This window comes from Coffea eugenioides, chromosome 6 (genome assembly GCF_003713205.1).
Source record: "Coffea eugenioides isolate CCC68of chromosome 6, Ceug_1.0, whole genome shotgun sequence".
Lineage (NCBI taxonomy): Eukaryota > Viridiplantae > Streptophyta > Magnoliopsida > Gentianales > Rubiaceae > Coffea > Coffea eugenioides.
In genome coordinates, this window is record NC_040040.1 from 565,768 (window position 1) to 582,079 (window position 16,312).

Consider the following 16,312-nt stretch of genomic DNA (forward strand, 5'->3'; position numbering starts at 1 on the left):
ATAGTAAAATAACATTCCAATTCATAAAATATTTGCTGTCACAACTACAAGGGTAGTGTGAAGTACTCACCTCAAATTCAAACTAACTCCTTTTACTCTTTCACCCCTTGAACTAGCTCTCATGTGTGACCCTAATAATATACAAAAATATCATCCAACTATCCATAAATAAACACTCTTAATTCGTGTGGACTGGATTGGTCTTATTCCGCAATACTTGTAGCTTCTACTTAGTCTTACGAAAAAATTCAGATTTAAACAGTTGCTAGTGTCTCGATCCTAACTTCAGATATACGTATTGTAACTAGAAACTAAAGACACCTCGTAAACTAGATCGAAAACCCTACAACTTCCGTCAAGACTAATTCCCTAAATTCACTCATTTGCCTTGGCAAAATTCACTCATCATCTCCAGTTACTCCACCTGACAGATTTTCTGTTCATAATCTATCCCTGGAAAAATTCCTAATCTTTAAGTTAAACAATTAAAATCTCTACCCTTTTACTTGTGATATTTAAACTAGCCTTTACCGGATATAAGTCTTTCCAAAGGTTAAAGTTTTAGTGCTCTTTCCAGGTTCCAAAGCAATAACCCATTAGATTTAACAATCCGATTGTTATGATAGATTTGAACTCGGCCACTAAACCCTTGCAAAAATGATCTTTAAGAGTTGGGTTTTATATCCACAACATCCAAAATGTTCTTTTACAAGTAATACTCCAAATCTATAGTCAAATCTTGGGTGAAAGTTGCCTTAAATTCGTTGCTTATACCCATAATAATCAAGTTTCCAAATCTGCTTAGAAACCTGATGATTAGGAAACCAGTTTTTTTTCTTCTTCCAACTTAGAGAAAACTCAAGAAACATTTTCCAAAAATTACCCAAACTTTTATAGTCTGATCTTTTACATGTTGTAAGGATTCTGGTTCAAGATTCTTACAAAAATTATGCTTAAGAAAACATTTTCTTGACATACAACCCAGCCTCCTGCAAACTACCAATGCATGACCAGTTCTAATTCAGAAATCAAAAGACCTTTCTAAACTTCGAATTTTGGTCTAAAATTTCATACACAAACCCTACACGTATAGGCCCATAAGATCAAATTTTCATCAAAAACCACAGCCTCTAAGGCCACGAACAAATTCCATATTTTTGCCACTACAATCTGTCAAAACTTGACGGCTATTCCTGTTTAGTTTAAATACTGAAACCTTTTCAATTTAACTCCTTACAACCACGTATTAAATCGCAAGTCATGATAGCTGGAATGAGCCTCATAGTCTACACATTTTCTTCCTCCGACAAAGTACTCAAATCACGTAACTATTTACTAAGTTCATGAGACAAATGTTTTACCTCTTCAGCGTATGTGTAACCTCCTCGTATGTGCACCTCTTTTGTTCCCAAATTTTCTTGAACTCCAGCCGTCTCTCTCACTCCCTTTTCTCTCTATTGGTTGCTGAAAAAATGCAAGAAGGATGGCTCCTCATTACCCTAGGTATACTTATATAGGCAAACCCTAATCACAATCCACTTTGAACTAGGTTTCCTCCCCTTTCTTTTCTTTTTGTTTCCACAGAATTATTTATATGAAATACTCCCTTCCTACCTATTCCAAATTATCCTGTTCATAAATTAATTTCCAAATAGTCACAAATTACTGTAACTAATAAGGTTCGGATTCCCTTCCTACGAATTTCAAAAGAAATCAGTTGACTCCCGTATTTTATAGTTGATGGACTTTTATTTCAATTAAACATATTTTCCCTTAATTCCAAGAATTACTTTATTGAAGGAAAAAAATTATAGGATATTATACCAGGTGATGCGAATATGGTCTGGTTCCCTATTTTAGTCCATAAAGATTCCCAAAGCAGGTTGTGTCACGTGAGCAAATGAACAAACTCAAGAAGAAGAAGTGATCCGATTGTATTTAGCTTTTGTGTCATTTTGCTTTAGTTAATTTTCGGCATTATTAGTTGTTAATTAAGAGTTAATTTAAGAGTTAAATTAGACATTGAAATTTGAAAATAAAGTCCAGGTCATGTTGACCAAAAATATAGCCAATTAGGGTTTAGGACAGTAGTAATCCATTTACAAATTTGAGTAGGTTTCTTGTGTCTTGTAAGAGGCTATATAGCCTTCATTCTTGTTATTTTGTAGAATTTTATGAACAAAAATTTCAGTCAAAAACTTGTGTTTTTGCAACTCTCTTTTCCATGAGATCTTCACTTGAATACTTCGGATTTATTCTTGATTGTTCTTCAACTTATCAACCAATAAATCACCATTGGTTGTGGTGCCATTTACCAGCAACCTTGATTTGCTTCCTTGTTTAGTTGTGGGTTGAGATTAAGTTCAATAGGTTCGCAACTACGCAGGTTAAATGGGTCAAGTGTGTCCACAACTCCAACTTCGTCCTTCGTCTAGATCCGGGGATACATGAGATACGAATTCATGCCATTTGTACTGGGTTCATATCAGCTTGGCATCAGAGCTGGTTGACGGTATCAAGTATATCTTTTCTTTTGTTTCTTTTCTCATAAGTTTTTTTCATTTCTCAAATCTATTCTTGTGTCTCAAATCTGTCCATATATGTTCTAGTTGTGTCGCTAGGGTTTTGATGCATATTGGCTATTCGTGTCTTGTTTTCCTGTTGTCCGTTTCTTGTGTCTTGTTTGAGTCGGGTTTGATCTTGTTTTTGTGTCCTCGAATTCGTGTATGTTGGTGTAGAGTAAAAAAAAAAACCGTGGCTATTACTCATCTTTTCTTGTAGAATTCGTGGCTGCCTTACTTGTGTCTTGGGAAAAACACTGCAGCTCTTGAATTCTGGAAAAACAATCTTGAATTCTTGAGTTTTCGTGACTAATTTCCAGAAAAATCTTGAAGATTTTGGGTTGTATTTGGGTTCTTGAAAATCTGAAACGTAAACTCTCCAAAATCTTGAACCCTAGTTCAACTTCTTGAAGTTGAGAAACTTGCAGCTGTTGTTGTGTTTTGATTGAGCGAGCTTGAATAAAAGAAAAACAAAGAGAATCTAATCTGTGAAGAAGAGTAAAAAAAAAGGAAGAAACGAAAAAAAAGGACAAAAAAGAATAAAAAGGAAACGGATCAAGAATAACTCGCAATTGGAAACCTACCTTAACTTGGAATACCAAAATTGGTCAATCAATCCTTGAGCAATCTGGTTTGTGTTGAACTGCATAAACATACACTTAGGAAAGTTCTTACACCACATCTTGCTTTCCAAAAGTGAGCCCAAGAATTAATTCCAAACAAGTTTCCAAATTCCAGCCACACTTGGTCGGGTAGGAAGTTTCTAGGTTTCCAAACTTCTGCCTTTGTGTCTTGAGTCAGCCTTAATTTCGTTTTTTTGTCCAGCCACAAAACACTTGTTTTAGAGTCCTACTTCCAGCGTATAATAGTCTCTTGAGAACTCAAATTAGTCCAAATCAGTAATGGACTACAACAATCCTTAGTTTCCTAAATTGAGTCCTAGTTGTTCAAGTTAGTTGCCTTCCTAATTTTGTGTCTTTCCTGTTCGATCAAAACCTGGAAATTTTCCAGCAAGATTCCGCATATTTGAGTCACTAAAATCTGTCAAATTCGAGATCATCTCAACTCAAGCGAACTGCACCATAAAACGCCACTTTCCTTAGTGAATTGTTGGTCATAAGCTCTTGAACCACTTAAGAAATTTCTGATTTCTTCAAGTGAAGAGATTGACGACTTAGAGAGTTGTTTAGTGAGATTATTAGAGTGTCTCAACTAATTGAGTGATACATGAGTTCGACTAATTTGTTTATCTTTCTTTCAACTTCTCTCAATATGACATCAGAGATAGTTGACGGGATCAAGTATATCTTTTCATTTGTGTCTTTTGTCATAAGTTCTTTTTTTCTCGTGTCTAATGACAAATATATATTTTACGTGTTTTTATGTGTGTTTTATTAGTTAGTTTTGGGGCGTTTTAACTACTTTTATAATTAATTAACTAGGAATATAGTGAAAATATGCATTTTATGATTTAAGTGATAAAAATTGTATTTCTATGGATTTTAATAGTAAAAACTTCCTGTTTTGTAGGTTTAAGGATTCAATCATCAAATAGAGTGTATTGAGAAAATAATTGGATGATTGATGATGGTTTAAAGTGTGACGGCCCCACCTTCCCCTAGGGCGTACCCCAGGGTTCGGCGGGTCACCTGTCCAACTCTCGCCGGGACTCAAACAAACACCTCAAGCAAAAATGAGAATAAGACCACAAGAACAAGTGTAACAATAATTCCAAACTTTAAACATATACTTATATACATTTCTATCTCAAAAGGAATACAACTCAAATATACAAAGGTTCTCAATTCTTCATACAACCAACCCATGCCAAGCGCTAGGGCGAGAACCATTACAACAACATTCAAAAGAACTAGACTAGACTAGTCTATATTGATCTCTCGTCCTTACTCGCATCCCCTGTTAAGGAAAACAAAACTAACAGAATGAGCTAAAAACTCAGTGAGGTTCCAGACACATAATCAACTTAAACAAGAATATTAGTCATGAAATAACACGTAATTCAGGAAACATTAACAATATAAAACAATAGTAACACATTCATTAAAAGGATACCTGCTCACATGGAGCCTTTCGTTCTTTCATTCACCTTTCATTTCCTTATTCCTTCAATCATTTTAAAATGCAATTTGTACGTGAAAACCCCTCCATTGACATTGTCACTCATTCATTCATTTCATTCTTCCCCCTTCTGGACATTGGCCAGACTCCACCCGACAACGTGGTAATACTCGAGTGTACCAAACTTTCACCCAAGGTCACCAAATCGCCCGACCGAATCCGCTTCTGGCTCGAGTCGACCGGCAACAAAGGGCAAGGGTCCAGTTCAGCCAAAAGACTTACATTCATGCACAACTAACATTTAATCACTTAAACATTGAAAATTTCATAATTCATTTAGGTCGAGTGCGATAAAGTACACACTCGCCTAGCAAAATTCATTTGTAACAAACATTTATCATTTAATCAAATATCCACAACAAATCATATAGTTCATGGAAACATAACAAACAAAGAACACTCACCTATTTAAGCAAAATAACGTCCAAAGTATCCTTCCGAATAATACCCTCAATCACCAAGGAACCCTAATAATAACCAAAGGAAAATATTACGGTTAAAACATCCAAAGTTTAGGTGAATCAAAGAAAATTCGAATAACTACTAGTATAAAGTATAAACATGGTTTTTGGAAGTGAAAAAGAGTACATTAAACCAAAGACATGAGTAAATAATTTGTAAACTAATGCTCACTGTCGTAAAACTTTAAAAATCTCCATTGACTCGAAGGACAAAAGAAAACGTATTTCTATAGTCGTAAATTTTTATTTTTTCCAAGCGGTACAAGTTTCGGCAAAATTCTAAATATATATCCGATAAAAGAAAAATGCAAATATCTAAAATGGTTCAAAGTGGGTATTCGTCTCAAATCCTTACGCAAACGCGAGTATAGATTATCCCTACACCCTCGACGTAAAATTTAGGCAGTACCCTTTTGTATTTACCTATTTTCCCAGCCATTATATGACTTCCTTTGTGAGAACCTCAAAGTATATATATATAAACCTCAGTGCATACTTCATTTGCATTTCTATTTCCTTAATAAATTCTAGCATTACTTGTACTAGTTTTAAATAAAGTGCGTAAAAATAACTTTTATGTGAAAAATAATATAATTGTACTAAATTATTATCTTACTTGACCTGTTATAACTAAATCGATATTTCTTGAGTTAGATTAATTTTATTGCTCTAAAAATAAATGCTTTAAATTTTGATAGCTAACTTTTCCCTAATAAGGTCAAGAGTAAATAGGAACCTTAGTGTTAAGGTGAAATCGTTAAATGTTAGATAAACATAACACAAGTATACTAAGTATAAACTTAGGATGTAGAAATTTCGATAATTGAACCCTTGCGAGATTGGTATATTGGTAGGCGTTTAAATCTCATTTGGAATAATTTTTGGAATTAAGTTAGAATTGAGGACTCGAGTAGAAATTAGGAGAAAATGTGAAAAGACCGAAATACCCTTCACTACTTCGAAAATATCCATGCAACCACCAAACACTTTCTCGGACAAACTCTATATAACATAGCCATTTCCTTCAGCCGGATGCAATCTTCACCATTTCCACACTCAACCTTCTCCCTACCTCGCACCATTTCACTCTCCACCCTCTCACCTCGCACCATCATCCACCTCACCTCGTGATCATCGAAGGAAAGGAGAGAGAGAGCCGTAGCCTTAGTATCATCGACGAGAGAGCGAGCTGCAACCCGCGAGCTGCAACATTCCAGTTCTGACCGAGGGAGTGAGCTGCACCATTACCCCCATCCCAACCACGAGCTGACCATTTTCTTCTGTTTCTTCAACCCCACCAGCGGCAACCAGTTCACCAGTTCCAACCACCAACTCCACCGCCTGCAACAGCCGCAACTACTGCAACCAGAACCAGCACTTCAGGCCTTGCGCGTGAGCCGAGAGGAAAGAAAGAAAATTCAGCGTACTGTCGAGGGAGCTGGGAGTCTAGCTGAGGTAATTTCTGAGCTAGACTAAGTTAATTAGAGGTAGATGATAGTGTTTAAGAGCTTGCATGTGGGATTTGTGCGTTTGGATGAGAGATTTAGGAACAGAAAATTCTGATGCGCGAGGGAATGGGTTTTGCCGAGAGCTGAAATGATAATGTAGCATTAACCTTGTTTATTTCTTGACAATCTGAGCTTGCATTGGTGATTAACCAACTAACCACTAGATGCTTAAACTGGTTACAGACTTGCATGTTGGATTTGTGCATTCGGACGAGTAGTTTAGGAAAAATAAAATCTGATGTGCGCAAGAATAGGTTTGCCGAGAACTGATTAGGAATAATGCAGCTTTATTTGGCTTAATCGTGATGTTCTGAGATTATAGCTGTGATTGGCTAGTTAATAACAAGATAATTAAGTCCTGCATGAGGCTAATTAGCTCGGCTAAACAAGCAAAATAAAATGAAACAGAAAAGTTATGCATGCAACTTCATCCGAGACCAGCTGGATGAATTTCTGGATTTTTGGAATGATTGTAGTCGTTAACCGAATCTGATTTTGAACTAGATATATTAATTAACAAGCTAAATGTTTGCATGTCAAATTGGAGTATTTAAAACGCTGTTTTAGCCAAGGAAAAATTGGACTTAAGACTAAGGAGCTGCTGGAATTTTTTTTTTGTAATCCGAGAAACTTGAGTTGGAAATTTTAGATGATTAGAGTGTTGTTTGCATCTGATTTTTTTTTCTGGAAATGTTAATAAGCTAGCTTAGTGTTTGCATGTCGAATTTGAACACTTAACACACTATTTTGGCCGAGGAAAAGTTGGAGTTAAGAACACCTAAGTGCTAGAACATTTTTGATAGCCGAGAGGTGAGCAAGAGTTTTTCAGTTTATTCCTGGAATTGCAGGATGTTTTTGGAGTATTTTCCTTGGAGCATAATACTCAAAAATGCAAGAGAAATGTGTGTTCAAACTTCGGAATCTGCTTAGCTATGAAGCCTTGGTCAGTTGTTTAATTTTTGAATAGAAATGAATCTATTGAAACCTAGGGCTAATGATTGACGAAACCCTAGTGAGATTGCTGTTTGAATTATGAGTTGGCTATATTGACAAATCTGAAATAATATGTGCTTGTGAATCGGAATCGTAAGAAATCCGTTTTGATCCTGTGAACTTGAGAAAGTTTTAAGCAAGCTATTTAAATATATCTTCACCCTAGTATTGAACGATAAAACTTAGTATTGTACGTTAACGTTCAAAATTCTTGTGGAGGGATTTTCTAAACTTTGCCGACTTGATATTTCTTTCTTTAACTCGAACTAGCCCTATTATTTTTAGAAAGTAATTTCACTAGTTTCTAAAACCCTAAGTCTTGCTTTATTTCCTTTTCTTTTCTTAAAAAAAAAAAACTTGTTTCCGCCTAGTTGTCTAGAGGAAAACTTGCTCGGCAAGAAACTTATTCAAGTAAAGTAGTTTTAATTGCATGTTGAGAAAGAAAAGTATTTTTTTAGGAAACTATACAAAATATTTTATTACTTTTACCAGTTTTAATATTAAGTGGATTGTCGATTTATTTTGAGAAAATAAACTAGTAATATACTAGATAATCTTTTATATGTATAAGTCTAGGACTTGAATAGAAAACTTATAGTTTAACACTTGGTTTTCTAGGATTTAGCGAGGACGCGGATTTCAATTTCCAACTTGAGATCTGAACTTCACTCTTGGTGAGTGTCCCTGCTTGTTTTTTGACTATTTGATTAAAGTGCTTTCTTGACTTGATATATGATAATTGCAAAGTGGTTTTTGATCCATCAAAGTGAGCAGTGTGTACCTTATCACACTAGCCTTTCGAGTGGTGACTTGTGTGAAATATTTTCGTGAATATCTCAAGTGTTGTGACGTCGTTGGGTGAATCCCTCGACTAGTCTGAAAATGTTGTGACGTCATTGGGTGAATCCCTCGACTAGTTTATCCAAAGGGTATACTCGAGTATTACCGCTTTCTTATTTGGTGTGTGGGCCCGGGACAGGGGTATGATTGGTGTCGGAGTTAAGAAAAAGAAAAAGATCTACATGGACCGTAAGTAGTGAGAGTTGACGGAGTGTCGACTACGGTAAATTTTGATCAAGCGTGGAGAATGGCTCCTGAGAGCCCCTGTATCCTACCTTGTGCTGTTATACGCTTTCCTATTTGTTTACTTCAGTTGAAATCAATACGTGTTATTTGTTTTATTTGATTACATGTTTTGGGGCACCACTGACCTTTAGCTTACCCCACGTTTATTTGTTTTCCTTGACAGGTCTTGACGTTTGAGAAATCTGAGCCTACTTATATTTGCTTATGAATGTATTTGAACTTTGTGACTTTGATTTGCAGTTCGTAATGTAATTCGAATAAAACAATGTACTTTTGTCTTGGGTTACCACTTGAAGTTGGAAAAGTGTAAACCCTAATTTTGATATTTGGCTCGTATGTAAATATTTGCGTCGTATGAATATATACTTTTGAAGTTGTTTGAATTTACTATTTGGTTGTAACGCGTGAGGTATTTAAGAGCCGTCGATTGGCTATCTTCAATTGCTGTTATCTCTGAAGTTACTGTGGTTTTAGCAATTGATCTATTTATGGTTGATCATTATTGTAATAGTTAGGTTAATTTTTGGAAGGATTTGGGTGAGATTGTTTGCGTGAGTCCTGGCGAGAGCTAGGCAGACGGCCCGCCAACCCTCTGGTTCGCCTTAGGGGGAAGTGGGGTCGCCACAATGAGTACTCGGTACTTAAGAAAGATCAGAGAGATTATACCTTTCTTGCTTTGCTTTGTCTCGTAATCCTTCTGATGCTATGAGAATGGGAATCCTGTACTGCTGAGAGGTGTGCCTCACCTGATCTTCCCCTGAAATGCCTCAATGCCCTCTTGGCTAACGGCTCAAATGGGTACTACACAGTCTTTTGATCTTTTAGGACTCTCAGTTGCAGGGTATCTCTTTCAAAGTTTCCGGTAGGACTGCAATCTAAGGTTGGCTGCACTAATCTCTACTCTCTATTTTCCTTTCCTCAAATATGCTAAGTATATGAAAGATAGTTTTTGGAAAGTGTTTTTCTTTTATTGGAAATGCTAAAATTTACAAGAGATTTCTATACTTAGGTTGCTCACAAGAGTTCATCCTATTTGATGAATGAGAACTCTGAGGTTTTTATAGATGAATTCCCGGACTTCATTTGTTACAAAATTTGTTTGGATTGCAACTAGTTTGGAATCTGGACTTAAAAGAATGTGGCCGACAAATGGCCAAAAAGTCTAAAGCTATTATCAGCTGTCTTTAGTATGTACAGCTTTCTTTGCGGATTTTAAAATTTTGGAATCCGAAAAGTGCTTTTCAACTGATTGATCTTTTGGCCGACAAGGCTTAGTGTTTGGGTCCCACTTTAGCCTTCCATCATGTTTTCTATGTTAAGGGCTTCTTCTGGGGTCAGACTGTTGAAATAATGTGCTGTATCCCAAAAGTCTTCTACTTCTCTTTCTTCTGGTCCTGGTGCCATAACCAATGGTTGTATGTCTAAATTTCTTCCATCTTCGCCCATGTAATCTTCTAAATGTTCTTGGAATAATTCTGGATAAGTTGTCTGTATCGTAAAATCTTTTTCTAAATTGAATCTATATGGTGTATAGATTTTTTGAATTCTATTTTCAGACACAAGCCGCATATCTCTCCATTCTTCTTTAAAATGTCTGTATGCTAGTTGGATTGCCTTGGCTTCTCTGAGCTGTTCTTCTAAACTGAGTGGACATTCTACAACTTGATCTGCTGGTATTGGGCCTTCAAAGACTGGCCTGATATTGCTGACTGTTATTTTTATTCTATGGATTGTTGGTTCTAAATCAAATAATCCCGGATATTCTGATGGTGCTGATCTGATATGTACTCTTATCCAGTCACCATAATCTAACATTCTTCTAACAAAATATCCTAAATGTGTCCCCATTTTGAAAGTATCCTCTGGTCTCATGAAATAAATAATTTCAAGGAATCCATAATCCATGCGAAGCTGGGGGTTAAAACAACTTTTTCCCCATTGACATTTAGTCGTGGGGCTCTATTGAATCTGTGCATAATAATAGAGACTTTGAATAGAAAATAATCTAGAGTATATGTACAATGGTTATTTATTGTTATGTGTTCACAAGGATGGTGCTGGGTATCTGGACAACTTTTTCTAGGATTTAGAAAATAGCTACAAGAGATTTTCAGGTTTCTATTTGATGCTTCTGTTGGGTTTGATGCTAGTTCTTTGAGATAATTTTGGACTGCTAGGATTTTTGCAAAGTGCTGATCTTGTACTTTTTGGCTGATAATTTCTATGATGGGTAAAGGAAGAGGTTCTAGCATTTGGTGGGTTTTGAAAAACATTCAAGGTTTTATGTATTCAGAAGGCCTTTCTGAAATGGGCTTTTCTTTTATGAAAATTTCTTTTGCTGGGCCGGATGAAGAACTGGCCAATTGTGATACTGTATGAGACATTTTTCCTTGAAACTCTCCGATCTCAGAGATTTGTGTGAGAATAGTCTCACTTTGTGACTATGATATTTTGCACATCTTTTTGAGCTGGTCAGTCAAAGATTTGACCTTTTCTTTAAGAGAATTGGTCTCTTCTTCAAAATTTCTACATTTAAAATTTAGGTTTCTAATAGCATCTTCCATACTTCTACAATGTCTGCAAAATTCTATTCTATTTATATTATCTCTTTCTACTGCATGCTGATAACTTCTACTAGTACTAGGGGCTTGCGTACTTGGTTGTACTGGCACCCTCATACCATCCATGCTAGCTTTAGGATCTACATGAAAACTGATACCAATGCTACTTCTTGCAAATTCTAAGGCTTCAGGTATGCTATGAAAAGATTTCCATAAAGGATTTTTGAAAATTTTTGATTTGTTCGACTACTGAAATCCACTTGGAATAAATTCCAGGTGTTTTTCCCTTGACTATTACATAATATGAAAAACTTTGTTTTGGTAAATTATTTAAATAAAATGCTAAAATATTTAAATTTCTCACTTTATCAGTGCTAATTCTACTATTCTAGAGGTTATTTAAGATATCTTGCTGAATTTCTTCTAAATTACCTTCCTCATAGCTGTGGAAATGTAGACTTGTGCCTTTGGGGTACTTGGTGAGTTCCCATTAGCCAATCTGGGCTTTAGGAAATTGCTGTGTCATCTGGATCAAAAATTGTGTTAGCAGTTCTAGATAGATAATAAGCTAATTTGTTATCACTACCTTTTGTGGGTTCAAATTTTACTTTATAACCATTTCCTATAATACTATCATAAAAGTTTAGCCATCTTCTAGTACCGCTTCTTTTTTCTGTGTATGTTTTATGGAATTTTACTACGGATTCACAATCAGTTCTAATTGTTATTTCTGACTTATTGATGATAAATAATCTAAAATTGTCCAAAGCATATTTTACTGCTAATAATTCTGCATCTATGCTACTTATATTTCCTTTTTCTTTATATTTTCCACTAGCATATCTACATATTTGTTCTTCTTCCTTTCTGCTGTATTTATTGGGTTTTGCTAAAAGAATTGCTCCCCATTCTAAATTACTTCTGTCACATTCTATTATTAGGTAATCTGTGTCTAAAGGTAATTTTAAATCTGTTAACCTACTAATTTCTCTTTTTATTTCTTGTACTAGTTTTATATCTTCTTTATTGAAAAACTTTTGTCCTTTTATTGATGTTTTACTGTAAAGTGGTGCTACTAGTTTATTTAAATTTTTCATAAATGGTCTAGTATAATTTAATAATCCTAAAAATTATTGTAACTTTTTTGTTTTTTCTATTTTATCTGGAAATTCTAAGATCTTTTTACAAATATGAGGTTGTAGTTTTATCTTTCCTTGTCCTATTTCTATTCCTAAGAATTCTATGTTTTTTCTAAAAAATTGTGCTTTCTTAGAACTGATTATTATACCATGCTTAATAAATTCTGCAAAAACTAATTTTAAATGTCCTATATGTTCTTTTCTTGTTCTGGAAAATATTAAAATATCATCTATGTATACTATGACAAATTCTTTATATTTACTAAATATATTATCCCGCACCTTTCCTTTTCGTCTCGATTCCCTTTACTAACCGTCTCGATCCACTGTTACTACGGCGGTAAGCAACGGTGATCTCGTGGGTTTGATGATTCATTGCTCTGCGTTGTATTCTGTGTGTCGAAAGGGGGATACCATGCTCTGCAGGACCGATCTTCACTGGCCAAATTGTAGATCGATTTGATTTCTGTTTTGTTGGGTTAAGTTGCAGACTGATTTCATTTTTTCTTTTACTTTTGTCCTGGTTTGCGTGTCTAGTTTTCTTTGCTTTTAGTTGTGTGGTAGTGTTAGGTGGTTTTTCCTTTATTCCTGGTCGGCTGCTGTATTTGGTTGGATCTCTATGTTTTTGTGGCCTCTACCTCTTTTCACAGGTTCTGCTTGGTAGAGGATTTGATCGGGTGGTTAGTTGGGGTTCCCTGTGGATAAGTCAAATGGCCGAGGAGCTGGAACAGGTGTTGAGAAGATTTGTTCTAACTGATGAGGAAGCAAAGGGTGTTCTGCTCGAGGGTAGAGATGCGTATCAGGGGGTGGCAAAATGTCAGATGAGTATTATAGGGTAGGTGTTTGGAGAAAAGAGTGCGAATCTCTCAGGTATTAAAAGCTTTGCTAGCAACTTGTGGCCGTATGTTAAGAATTTGAAGGTGGTTGAGATTGGGATTAACATGTTTCAGTTTATTTTTAGTAATGAAAAAGATATGAACAGAGTGCTGAGTGGCAGACCATGGATTTATGATAATATGTTTCTAGTTCTGGTGCCATGGAAGGAAGGAGTGGAGCAGGATGAAGGGGCTTTTACCAAGACATGGATATGGGTCCAACTATAGAATTTACCAATTCATTGGGTGACAAAGGAGGTAGGCAGAAAGATTGGGGGGGGTCTTTAACAAGGTTATTGAGATCTTAATTCCGAATGAGGGAGGTAAAGATGGCAAACTCATAAAGATCTTGGTGGAATTGGATTTGAACAAACCCGTATTCAGAGGAACAACAGTGAAATTGAATGGAAATGCCAGGTGGATAGAGTTTAAGTATGAGAAGTGCCTTGATTTTTGTTATTGCTGTGGAATTGTGGGACATAATGAGAGAAACTGTAGCATGAAAGGCATTAGTACGGATAAGGCACCTCAGTATGGGGCCTGGTTGAGGGCGAGCAACCCCAGAAGCCCAGGTAAAAAACAGAATGTTGGGAGAAATTCGAGCCAGACTGAAAATGAGAGGGATGCCTGGAAAAAGGCAATGGAGGAAAGAACTTCAGAACGTCTATTGTTGACTTGGAGAGTGAATGAGAAGAGCAAGGTAACCATGAGAGGGGGGCAGAGGTTAGGGAACATGAGGAAACGGGTCAGGGGCCTAGGGGAGGTCAGGAAGAGAATAATATGGGAATTGAGCTAGTGCACTCGAGGAGGGAGCAACAGATTGAGGGGAGGGGTATTGGAAACACAGTCCTGGTCAAAGCTTGGAACAGGCCAGGAGCTCTGAGCCACCAGTACATATGACTCCAAATAACGTAAGTTATGATACTATGTGGATTGATGAGGACATGCCAGAAAAGGTGGACCGGAGTGGAGGAGTGGGAAAGTGTACTGGTGGCAGAAAGGAACCTGATGGGACATATATGAGGAGCAAGGCATGGACGAGGTTGGTTCGGGAGGTGGGCAGGAGAGTGCCTTTATCTGAGAAAAATGAAGTAATGGAAGTTGCAATTGGGGGGAGTAAAAGGAAACAGATTGCATTACGAGGGAAAGAGAATGGGGGGGGTGAGGGAGGAAGGCTTGGAAAGGAGAAAGAAATCTAGGATGATGCAAGGAGAGTTAGTTCTGGAACAGACGATCGAGGTGGTGGAGTCCAACCTTAATGGGGCTCCTCATTCTCAACGAGAGCTCTGGTGTGGAACTGTCGAGGCGTGGGGAGCCCCTTGACAGTTCCCCAACTTAAGGAAGTTATTCAACTCCACTCCCCAGAGCTAGTTTTCCTGTCCGAGACCAAAAATTGGAAGGATATTCTAAACAAAGTCAAACAGAAAATTGGATATGACAATTTATTTGTTGTTGACCCTGTGGGTAAGTCTGGTGGTATGGCTGTTTTATGGAGGAAAGAGTTACAGGTTCGGAGGGTACTTTTCACAGATTTTACTATTGAAGTGCAAATTCAGGGAGATGGGTGTAAGACTGACTCGTGGCTTATCTGTATATATGCTAGTAATGTTGATCATGTGAGGGCGCAACAGTGGAAAATTATAGAGGCGACGAAATGGTTGTGGGGAAGCAACTGGTTGATAGTCGGGGATATGAATGATATTATGTCAAATGATGAGAAATGGGGAGGACTTAGAAGGCCTGAGAAAAGCTTTGACAGTTTTAGGAATTTTGTGAGCAGCAACCAACTTATTGATATTGGCTTTGACGGCACTCCGTGGACCTGGACAAACAACTAGGAAGGAACTGGTGAAATCAAAGAAAGATTGGATAGAGTGCTTTGTAGTAGGCATTGGAGGGAAAAAAACGGGAAGGCAAAATGTACCCATATTCAGAATGAGGCATTTGATCACCTGATGCTCCTTTTAGACACTGAGCCGAGAGAAGGGGGATAGAAGAAATGATTTTATTTTGATAAGCGATGGTTGCAACATCAGGAGGTGGAAAGTATTATCCGCAGAGCTTGAGAGCTACAGCAAGAAGGCTCCAGGTTCTTTCAACTGCACCAGAAGATAAAGACTGTTAGGGGGGCTTTGATTGGATGGAATAAACAGAAGAATGTAAATGCTAAAAGGAAGATTCAAAGAGTGAAAAAGGAGATTGCAGAACAACAGAAAAAGGGAGAAACTGGCAATAGGGGGATAATTAGGGAGCTGAAAAAGGAATTGGCAGAGGCGTACAGACAAGAAGAAATTTACTGGGGGCAAAAAGCAAGAGTAAACTGGCTAAAGGAGGGCGATAAAAATACTAAATATTTCCATGCTGTAGTGGAAGGGAGGAGGAAAAGAAATAATATATTTGGATTACAGAGAGAGGACGGTAGTTGGTGCAGCTCGGGGGTGGAAGTTGAAGGGGAAATACAGAGTTACTTCCAATCACTCTTTACAACGAGTAACCCCCAGCTATCTGACTCCATCTTGCAGGGAATCCCTAGGGTAATCACAGATCCAATGAACACAAGGCTGATCAGACCTGTATCAGAGGTGGAGGTCAAGAAGGCTGTTTTTTCTTTGCATCCTAATAAAGCTCTGGGACTTGACGGTATGACCCCTATTTTCTTCCAAAAGTATTGGCACATTATTAAAGAAGACCTGATAAGGGCCATATCCAGTTTCTTTCACTCAGGAAATTTACTTAGTGCTGTAAATGAAACAATAATCACCTTAATTCCAAAAGTTGAGTCTCCTGTTTTGGTGTCACAATTCAGACCAATTAGTTTGTGTAGTAACATAGAATCATATCTAAAATTCTCGTTAATCGAATGAAACCTCTCCTGAAGCTTTGCATTAGCCATAACCTGTCTGCTTTTATCCCCGAGAGACAAATCATTGATAATATCATTATTGCCCATGAGTCCATCCATTGCTTGAATAGTAGGAGAAGTGGACCC